This window comes from Papaver somniferum, chromosome 10 (genome assembly GCF_003573695.1).
Source record: "Papaver somniferum cultivar HN1 chromosome 10, ASM357369v1, whole genome shotgun sequence".
NCBI classification, from domain to species: domain Eukaryota; kingdom Viridiplantae; phylum Streptophyta; class Magnoliopsida; order Ranunculales; family Papaveraceae; genus Papaver; species Papaver somniferum.
In genome coordinates this window covers 114159978-114170556 of record NC_039367.1, presented here as the reverse complement: position 1 = coordinate 114170556, position 10579 = coordinate 114159978, and positions in this window count along the sequence as shown.

Below are 10579 nucleotides of genomic sequence, written 5' to 3'. Positions count from 1 at the left end.
CCTAGACTCTGGCCCTTAGACCATGAAAGGTTCGGATGGTTTCTCCAACCAGGACTATAGGTTTCTGAATATGGGTCAAACTTCTGACGGTTATCAAACCTAGTGTTATTATAGAGAGCATTGGCTTGCTCTTCATTATTCTGGCCTTCCCAAAAAGGCTCTATTCTACCACTAGTATGACCCAATTCTAAGGCTTCTAACCTTTTTGCTATAGCAACAATTTTTGCATCTGATTCATAGCCTCCTTCTACCCTATTAACGTTTCCTCTACCTAGAAGAATTGTTTTCTTGGGTTCCCTACTATATTCCCATTGCTGGGTCTTTTCGGCGATTTCATTCAAAAATTCCATCGCCGCATCAACAGTTTGGTTTTCAAAACCACCAGTGCATAGAGACTCAACCATGGTTGTTGTCGAATAATCTAAACCCTCATAAAGGATTTGAACTAGCCTAACCTTTTCTAAACCATGATGAGGACATTGGGCTAATAAGTCATTGAACCTTTACAAATACCTATACAAAGACTCTCCCTCCTGTTGAGAAAATGTGCAGATTTGCGTCCTAATAGACGATGTTTTGTGCCTAGGGAAAAACTTGTTCAAAAAGGCAGATGTAAGTTGTTCATATGTTTCTATTGAACCGGAAGCCAAACTATATATCCACGATTTGGCTTTATCTTTCAGGAAAAAAAGAAATAACCTAAGTTTCAAAGCATCATCATCAAGGTCTCTAATCTTTAGGGTACTACAAATTTCCTCAAAATCCCTAACATGGAAGTATGGGTTTTAATTTTCTTTCCCTAAAAAGATTGGGAGCATCTGTAGGGTCCCAGACCTAAGTTCATAATTTGCTTCAGTTTCGGCTAACCTGATACAAGAAGGGCGAGTAGTCCTAGTTGGGTTCAACAAAGCTTTCAAAGTTTCCATTGCTGGCACTATCGGGATATTTGGGATTCTATGCAATCACAAAACAAGGCTGACTCAACCAAACCAAACCTAATTTTCTAGCAAACAAAAAGCATGATGGTTCCACTTAGATTGTTTCTAGACCAGCTTCTATTCTTTCGAAAAGGAACTCGTTACAATCTGAGCAAACCCCTCTGGAATCAATCCGAGTCAAAGTAAGTTGAATCGAGGCGAGGGAATCTCAGTGGAGCTTTGATACCCAAGGCCTCACCCGTTACAAGGCGGCGCAGTCACGCATTCAACTCACAGAAACCATCATGAACTTCGAAGTATGCTCAAAAGAGTAACCAATATTTTTCGAACGAATTTCCTATTAAGATCGTTACCCTATCGGTCTCGTTCTAGTCAAAATTTTAGGCTTAGGTTCGCGTTTGGTTTCGTTTTCCTAAGGCGGGCAAGAAGAGAACGGTGATGAAATACGAACCCTTATCTTGTATGGCCGGTCCTTGCCCTTTACTAGGAAATTAAAGCAGCCGTTTTCAAGTCCTCAGCATATATACAAACGAAGGAATACAGTAAACCCGCTGACAGAGGATTCGCGGGTGTTTCGAAAAACTTACCTCCCGTACCAAACGGGTGAAGAACCGCTGAAGTCAACTCGGGCCACGACTCCTATGTCATGTACGAACCCGAGGGGCCGAGGCGATATCGTAATCACCGTCCTTCTCTGCACACAGTTTTTATTTAAACCAACCCTTCCGTAGGGTTTAAAAATAATAATGTCCCAGTCCAAAAATATAGTCCAAAAAAGTGTCCAAAAATAAAAAGAAAAATTACAAAAAATAAAACCCTATTTACAGTTTCTAAAAATAAACCAAAATAACTATATACAAAATCTTATTCTTCACTCCTTTCGGATTCCTCTTTTCTTTCCTTCTTTGGCGATGCTTTCCTTTTATAGCACTTTTTCTTTCCTTGTAGCTTCGCTCGAAATCTGAAAAGAATCAAAAAAATACCAAAGGCGTAAAAGAGAACAAAAATTCTAAAAGAGATAAAATAAATCTAAAACCTAAAACCTAATACAAATCCGCGTCGGCGACGCCAAAAATTGATGTAGTTTTGAAAGTGGTAGTAAAGTTCGTTCAACTCGGACTTGATAAGATTGGGTTCTACACTTAAAATAAAAATAGAAAACATATACAAAAGGTTTGTCACAATGTCGAGAGAGACTGAGACTCAGGATTCCACCAAATTCCATTCATGTGATTCAAATAATAATTCCAATCAATTATAGGTCAAATATTAAAAATATGGACTCTTATTCTTTGCCAAAAAGTAGATTTTTGAAAAGAAATGATTGTAAATCAAAAGCATGATGTATCAAAAATACATAGACCAAGCATACACCATCAAACGAAATCACACCCATTCAATAAAAATCATAAATCGATTAAAAATCAATGCAAATAGTCATAAAATAATTATTAGAATTATCACATGCGTGAAATAGGGCTTCCTCCGTCATCCCAGTGTTTGGGTTTAGCTCCTCATATTAATAAATTGCTCAAAATACATGTTTATAGCCCAAAAGTTGATTAAAAGATGAAATAGTGCTAAAGCAGTGAGTTTAAGACTGCCAGAAAGGGTCACAGAAGAACGATAAATTAAAAGTGGTGCTACGCTGTTGTTTTAAGACCGTCAGCTGCTGGTCGTTGTCACTGTTGAAAAACGACTGTCAGTGGGGGTCTGTTCTTCGTGTTCTTCAGCAGCAGCAGCAGCAGAAAAATATTTTGATCAAACTCTGATTTCTTCTTCTATGGCTCTCCTAAGGTTCCCAAACTTTCGACACCTCTTCTATATGACCCAACCAATCTATTTATATCAAAAAGACCGTTTAAATATCTCTAGAATCTTCCAAAATCTCTTCCTTTCTCTTCGCGGAAAAGTTGCGGCAATTTCGTGTTTTAGAGTTTCTACGCGTTTCTGAGCTTTCCTTTTGATTCTAAACTCTTTCTTAGATATATATGAATCTTTGGGAAGGTTTATAGCTCTTTAGTCTCTCTAGAATTTCCTAAAACAAGTCACACACGTGACTTTCCATATTTTTTTGTTGAGGTAAAAACCCGTCGATTGAGCCCAAGTTAATCGTTTCCAACACCCATATTAGATTCCTAGACCCATAAGGAGTCTATCCTATGAAAATCAGAGTTTTAGTCGACCTCAAACTCCTCCAAATCACGCACAACAAATCTGCCAGAGATGTTTCTCTTTTCCCGCCAATTTCAAAATTCAAAAGGTGAAGGTGACCTCCCCCTAGTAATTAGGTTACCCCTTATCCAGGGTGCTGGGGTCCGCATAACACTTGTCCTTTGGGTGCCTTTAGTAATTTTTCTGGGATGTTTTCAACACTTTTTCGGGGTTCCTCCGGGGTATTTCTGGGGTGTCTCTGGCATACTTCTGGGGTGCTTCTGGTACGTTATCTACGGAGGTTCAAATGCCACATTTTGAGCCAATTTCGCCGCAAAAGCTTATTTCTCCAAAAACACCTAGAAAGACATAAAATAACCAAATAAGTACAAAATCGAGCACTAACAATATATACAATTGGGACAAATTAGACACATAAATGCGTCTATCACTAACCAATCTAAGTGGATGGGAACATCTTGGTTGTAGGAATTGAAGAACCAATCTGATTAGATGGAAACATCTAAAGAGTCTATTCATAAAAGCACAGAGCTCAGGTTTTAGAATTTAAAAAAAACATGGTAGTTTCGCCATATCTCGTTGAATCCTAATCCTTATGTTTTTATTTTTTAAGTAATTTGGTGGGGCAGACGATTCAAGTTGTTACCTTTGCTAGGGTGAAATAGGGTGATTGAGATACCAAAAAACAAACAAACAAACAAACAAACAAAAAAGACCAGACCATCAGACCAACCGGAATAAATTCAATAAAGTCGACCACTAGTGCCCTTGTATATGTCAGTTGTGTTGACCTAGAGTTAGGTTTATCGACCACTGGTCCCCTTGTATATGCCATTTGTGTTGATATTAGTCAGACTGGTATCTCAGTCCATTAGGATAGGTTCATCTTGGCAGAGGCCTTCAGACAGATATGGGAAACACCGTTCACTTTAAACCATCGATTTTTCTCTTTATCCATCTTCTTAATCTTTTCATGTGATTGGTTGACTCCGGTTATGATGTACAGAAACTATCTGAGTAGAGCTCTGTCACTTTATATGAATTTTAGTATGCTTGAGTGCAAACTCGTGTACAACAATTGGAATTTCGCATCAGAGTACTTCCTCCTGTAGTCAATAAGTATGCCAACCAAGGAGATTCTTTAGTGCCTTCCAAGGTTCTGCGTAGATAGTTAGGGTCTGGAGTAATGGTTTTGTGGGTACACCTCTTGTAAACCCTCCCGAGATTAACTCGGTTTTATTTTTTTGTTTTGCTCGAGGACTAGAAAATAATAAGTTTGGGGGTATTTGATAGACGCATTTATGTGTCTAATTTGTCCTTAATGTTTCGTATTGTTAGTACTCGGTTTCGTACTTATTATGGTGTTTTGTGTGTTTGTAGGTATTTTTTGGAAATAAATATTGATGGAAAATTCGGCTCAAAAAGTTGTTAAAGGCACCCCGGAGGACATATGTTATTCGGACTCCAACAACGGATAAGGGGCGACCACTGGATAAGGGGTGACCTTCTTTAACAAATTCAAATACTCATTTTGGAGGGAAAATGAAGAACAAAACTGTGTGATTTTCGATCGAAGTTTGAAGGAGTTCTAGGTAGACTAAAGGGCTGAAATTTGTTGGGTAGTTGTGATATGTCCCAACAAAACTATCATGAGTGATTTGATCGATTAAAATTGGATGGATTCTCGCGTAGAAGTAAACAGAGCAACACTTTCTCGGGAAGAATATTTCACGGGTTTTGAAGAGTTTGAACATGTTCTGATGACTCGATCAACATTCTGGAACGTGTATTGACCTGTTCAGAGTGTGCTGGCAGAGAATCAACGCGTGAGGAGGTAAAATAGGGAAGAAAATATTCTCGAGAATATTTTTTTCACTGGCGAGTTATGAAGAGATTTCCGGAGTTAATGCAGAGATTGGATGACCCTGTTGAGTATAAAATAGGTTCTTGGGCACCAGAGAGGGGTTACAAAGAGTTTGGGAGAGAAATAGAGCACCACAGAGTCGAAACACCAAGTTGCAGAGAGACCTGCTGCTGATGCTGCCATTGAAGAACACGAAGAACGGACCATTCAAGACCGTCGTTTTCCAACAGTAACAACAACTCACAGCCGTGGGTCGTACATCAGAGGCAGACTTATTTGCTACAGCGTTTGCGACACAGAGTCGTGGGTCTTAGAGCAACAGTAACAGTGATACATCCTCTGTATCGTTTTTTTTTTTGGTTTGTAACAAATATAATTGTTACAAACCCGGTTTTGAATTATTTCTCCATTTTCATCATTTGTAAACACCCTTTGAGCAATAATAATGATTTTTTAGCGTGTTTCCAACATGATGAGCGGCTATTTCTCCCACAATCAAGGCAATGAGGAAGCTATTTACGTATGAATAATTGGTAACTATTTTATTTTCTCTAATATTTAATTATAATTCACTCAATCACTGCTTTTGCAGAGTTTTAAATTGTTTGCGTAATTTTCCTAATCAGTTGTGATTCAATTAGATAGGTTATGCTTTGTTTAGATAATCTATGCTTAAGGGATACAATTGATGTTCGAGAATTTGCTTGATTATTAGTGAGTTAATATATAAAGGACTTAAAAGATAATTAGAGTTTTGGATTATTTACCATCATTAATTCATGTGTAATAGTGGAATCAGTGTCTTGGTTATTTTCTCATATCTTGAAGTCAATTTTGTAATAAGTTTTCTTTACTTTTAATTTTTATAAGTCTAAAAATCCATTGCTTTCACAAGCCTCAACGAACCTTTTTACTACAACTCAATTGAAAAATCACATCACAATAGCCATGTTATGTTTCATCCCATGTCATCTACCAACACACAATGTTCACGATTCCATATCTTCCCTGGGATGTTCGTATCACTCAATCATAACCAAAAAACGGCATCATCCTAAAACGGTTCATCCCGAATAATAACCCAAAACCCTCATAGGTAACACTTGTCTATCAACCCAGAAATCCAGAAAATCAAAACCATAAGCCAGGTGTTTCATTTGCATTCCAGAAGACAGAAGTGCATCCAAAGGAAGCCATTCAACAGTGGTTTGCTCTTCTCGCAGAAGACGTCCTTCGTCATTTGGAGGACCGCCTGTTTTAGCTCCAACTCTTTGGACAACCTTCCAACCTCCGCCTCTTGTTGTTTGACCACGTCCGCAGAAGGACCTTCGGTCGCCTTGGCCTGCAACCTTGGATCTCAGAGAAACCCTAACGCCCAGTTTTCATGGAATCAGTTGCATGCCCATGTGTACCTACTTTGCATCATAACGATTACCAGTCACTATTCATGAGGTAGCTGACGCTACCACGGTAATATTCGAAGAGAAGAACAATATTTCTACAGGTTTATAGGAGGCGTACCTATGGCTAGGGTTTGCACCAACACAAGAAACGTGATCGCTGTCGTATGCGTCAAAAATAATTCACTTTCTTACTTAATAAAATATAAATGAAGTATAAGATAAGAAAGAGTTCGTTCCCACAGAGAGGCTTTTGTTCTTATCAAATTTTCATATCCTTAAGTAACCAAAGGGGGGGATTTTTGTTTTATCTAAATAAACAAAGCAATAAAATAAATTGAAAGCAATAAAATAACTTGAATAATCAATAGAAGAACATATTGGTCACGGGATAGTATCATTCACAAACATGTATTTTCATCAATGACTAAAATTGATATTTTAATCTCTCATTTACTAAAATTCCTAGGATATCTTGATCGCAATAGTATCCCGTTTATTTCCCGATTTTATCACAAACAACATTAAAAGATGCTATTGTGAAATCTACCTAGAAAGAAACCTAAAGTGTAAAAGCACAATTAAGTTTAACTCCCTAAGAGTAATAAGTCCTATGAAATAAGACTAATCAATGCAAACAAACGTGTAAAAGCACTAACAAGTTTTAACAAAGGTTATGATTCATATGTGACTAGTAGGATATATCACTACAAGCACTACTCACACTATGCTACTTAGAATCAGGGATAAACAACTATTTCGTATTAAAAACCCTAATCTAGCAATAGAGATGAATGTAAATCGGATGGATTCCGGACCCAACCAAACTAGCATTCAAATCATATGACAAAATTAATAATAAATCATAAATAATAAAGTATTGAGACAAAACTAATTCATTGAATCAAATAACATGTTGGAAATCAACTTTATCCCATAACCAATAATATGTGTTTAGCTACTCATAGCTTTTGATTTCATCATAATCATAATCAAAAATAAATTGAAGAAGATGAAAAATAAACGAAAGCAAACCCTAGTAGAATCCTGCTCTCCAAAGTTTCAAGTAGAAAAATACGTGATGTCCCCAAAAGGAAGTAGAAAACTTTCCTTTTTGTAGCTCTTCTTAGGTCAACTCTTCAAAATCCCATCACCAAGAAGTCCACCAAGCCCATGTGTGTGAAGAACCCATGTAAAAATCTTGCCAAAAGTGGTCGCCGAAAAACTGGTGAAAGTGTCGGAAATTGGCCGGAAAAGTCGCCGGAAAAGAGCTCAGGTGACCGACAAAGTCAAACCGGGCACCGGTCAAACATAATAGTCAACCGTTAAAGTTAACGGCTGACTAACAGTCAATAACGGTAGACTGAGTCAGGCTCTAGTCAGACCTGAGTTAAGATCGAGTTGGATCTGAGTCAGCCTGGCCTAAGCCAATTGCAGTTTGCATAGGCCAAAAGTTGTGTTGCACCATCATTGTGCTTCACAGCTCCAACTTTGCTCAACTGCATCTCCCTCTTATGTAGCTTCTGTAACAGCTGCAACTCTCACAACCCACCATTCCATTCCCCTAAGTCTCCAATCACAACATCATAGCAGCAAACACCTACTCTTCTTGCAGTTCCAGTTTGACCACCACTGCCACAGCCATAACCCTGAACAACATCAGTTCTGCAACTGCAGCTGCACTTTTGCCTGCAAAGTAATTCCCTGTAAACTATTCTACCAAACCCATATGCGGCTACTCAAACTTCTCCATCACCAACTGCATTTGCAATGCTATTACAGAAATCAAACACACAAACCCATTTTCTTCTTATTCAACTGCAGTGAGTCAATCAGATATCTCACTAACACCACCTCAGCTCAATGCTCTTCTTTGCAACTGCAGTTGTTACTCCATTCTGCAGCTTCAGTTAGCACAAGCATCTGTACCTGCAACAGCAGCACCAACTCCTTGCTGCTGCGATCTTCTTACACATTCATCTAATTAATTATATTCATCACAAACTTCAGTTTCAACCTTCCTTGATCTCCACCAGTGCCTTACTGCCACCAGTTCAAACATTGTGCATCACAGACCTGAACCAATACTCTTTCAGCCTAGCCATCTTAGCAACAACTACAATTCCACCATACTAACATAACCCAATCAAGCAATCACCAACAGCAACACAGACAGCACCAGCAAACTGCTCATCTGCAGCTGCACAACTCCTTGCTGCTGCTTCTAACATGCATAAGCAATCTTCACCTGCATTTCCATACATCCACAATTAACACCTGAACTGCATATTCACCTGCAATTTCACTTCAGTCCTAACATTCATCTAATTCATGCCATTGTAGTACCAGTCACCTGCATTTCAGCTCAAAACCAAAAATCAATTCATTATCAAGCCATGCCATCTTCTTAGTTCCCTTGTTCTGCACCACCAACAACTCCACATTGAGCTCAAACATGTCCTAGACATACATCTAACACTTCAGATCAAACCTTCATGGCAATCATCACAATCTCTCAATAGCAACACCAAAATCATGTCAATACTGCATCCATTAGCTCTCCTGTAACTTCAGCAGCACATTCTGTAATTTTGCTCAAAACCCATTCTCTGAAACTTGTTCTTCATTACCAGCTTGCATTAGAAACTCAACAGCATCACAACCACCTCAACCTGCAGTTCCAACTTAATTATACAACCAATATCTCCATTTGCAGCATCATAACACTCATAGACATACTAACAACCACTTCAACCTAAACCCAGTCTTTATTTCATAACCATATTGGAATCTGAATATCCATAATCAAACTGAACCCATCACAACATCACTGGTTTCTCCATTATCTGAATCCTTACCAGCAACTCTTTTTGAACCTTCCAATGAATATAACCCATCTTCAAATTCATCTCCGATTCAACCTCAATCACCTCCTGCCTCTGAGATTCAAACCCTAGCTACGATTTCACCGGAACTCCCAAATTCCAATCCAAAATCAATGACTCTTGAATCAAGTATAAACCCCCATCGATCTATTCAAATTCATCGTCTTCTAATTAAACACCAGCAACATCTACTTCACTCTTTTCTCGATTTCGATCTGATTTCTCCCACTTTCAGACGGTGGCCTTTTCTTTTCTGAATTCTACTGGTGCCGCCATAGCCTCCATTTTCTATCCTCTCAATTCAGGTGGAGTGTAAAAACAAATGAGAAAAGATAGTGCTTCTGAATTTTAGGTTTTGGTAATGATGCAAATTCATATTGGCACCCCTAACTGATAAGGGCTGCCTGCAACACTTCCAGCCAACTGCTTCAAGTGTCAGTTATGGGGAACTGACAACTCATTAGTCATCTCTCTCGTGCACAAACTAGACGGCTCCAACTATAACTCGCATGTGAATTGGCCTTTGTGCTCCCTCTCGCTCCAAATGGATAATTTCTTCTTTTTTTACTCATAATGACTCCATTGCACCTAATAAACTCAAAATCAAATATAAGAGCCACAGTTCATAAAGACAATAGCAAAGAAAGCATAAATACTAGATATAAAAATAGGTGTTTTAGACACCTATCAAAACGCTGGAGTACATACCTGGAATATGTTGGCCCGCTTTATTGCTACTGCGCCACGCCAAGACAGCGCCCACGCCGGAACCAGTGCCCACGCTAAGCCAGCGCCATGCCAAGCCAGCGTCTATGCCAAGCCAGCGCTCGTTCCAACACGATGCAGCGGTAACAACTTGCATCTTTTCCAGCGTGCTGACAGCTTGCGTCCTTCCAGCACTGGCAACTTGCGTCTTCCAGCGCTGAAAGCTTGCGTCCTTCCGGCACCGACAACTTGCGTCATCCAGCGCTGACAGCTTGCTTCCTTCCGACACCGGCAATTTACATCTTCCCAGCGCTAGAAGCTTACATCCTTCTAGCATTGCACTTGAACCCCCCGTAGGGAATCGCAATCCGATTTCATCACACGTAAAGATTAGGAACGACTTCTCCAAAATCGAAGCAAAGAAAATCATCAAACCCCCTGGGTTCACGAAGAATCTCTTCTTGTCAAGAGACGTATGATTTCTGGGGACTTCGACCACAAAACTGTATAGTCCGTGATGAAAAATTTATATGAGATTCTATGTTTCCCCAAGGAACAACGTCAAGATATATTTGCATCCCTCGACCGTACCGCATCAGGGAAGCAGCCTTT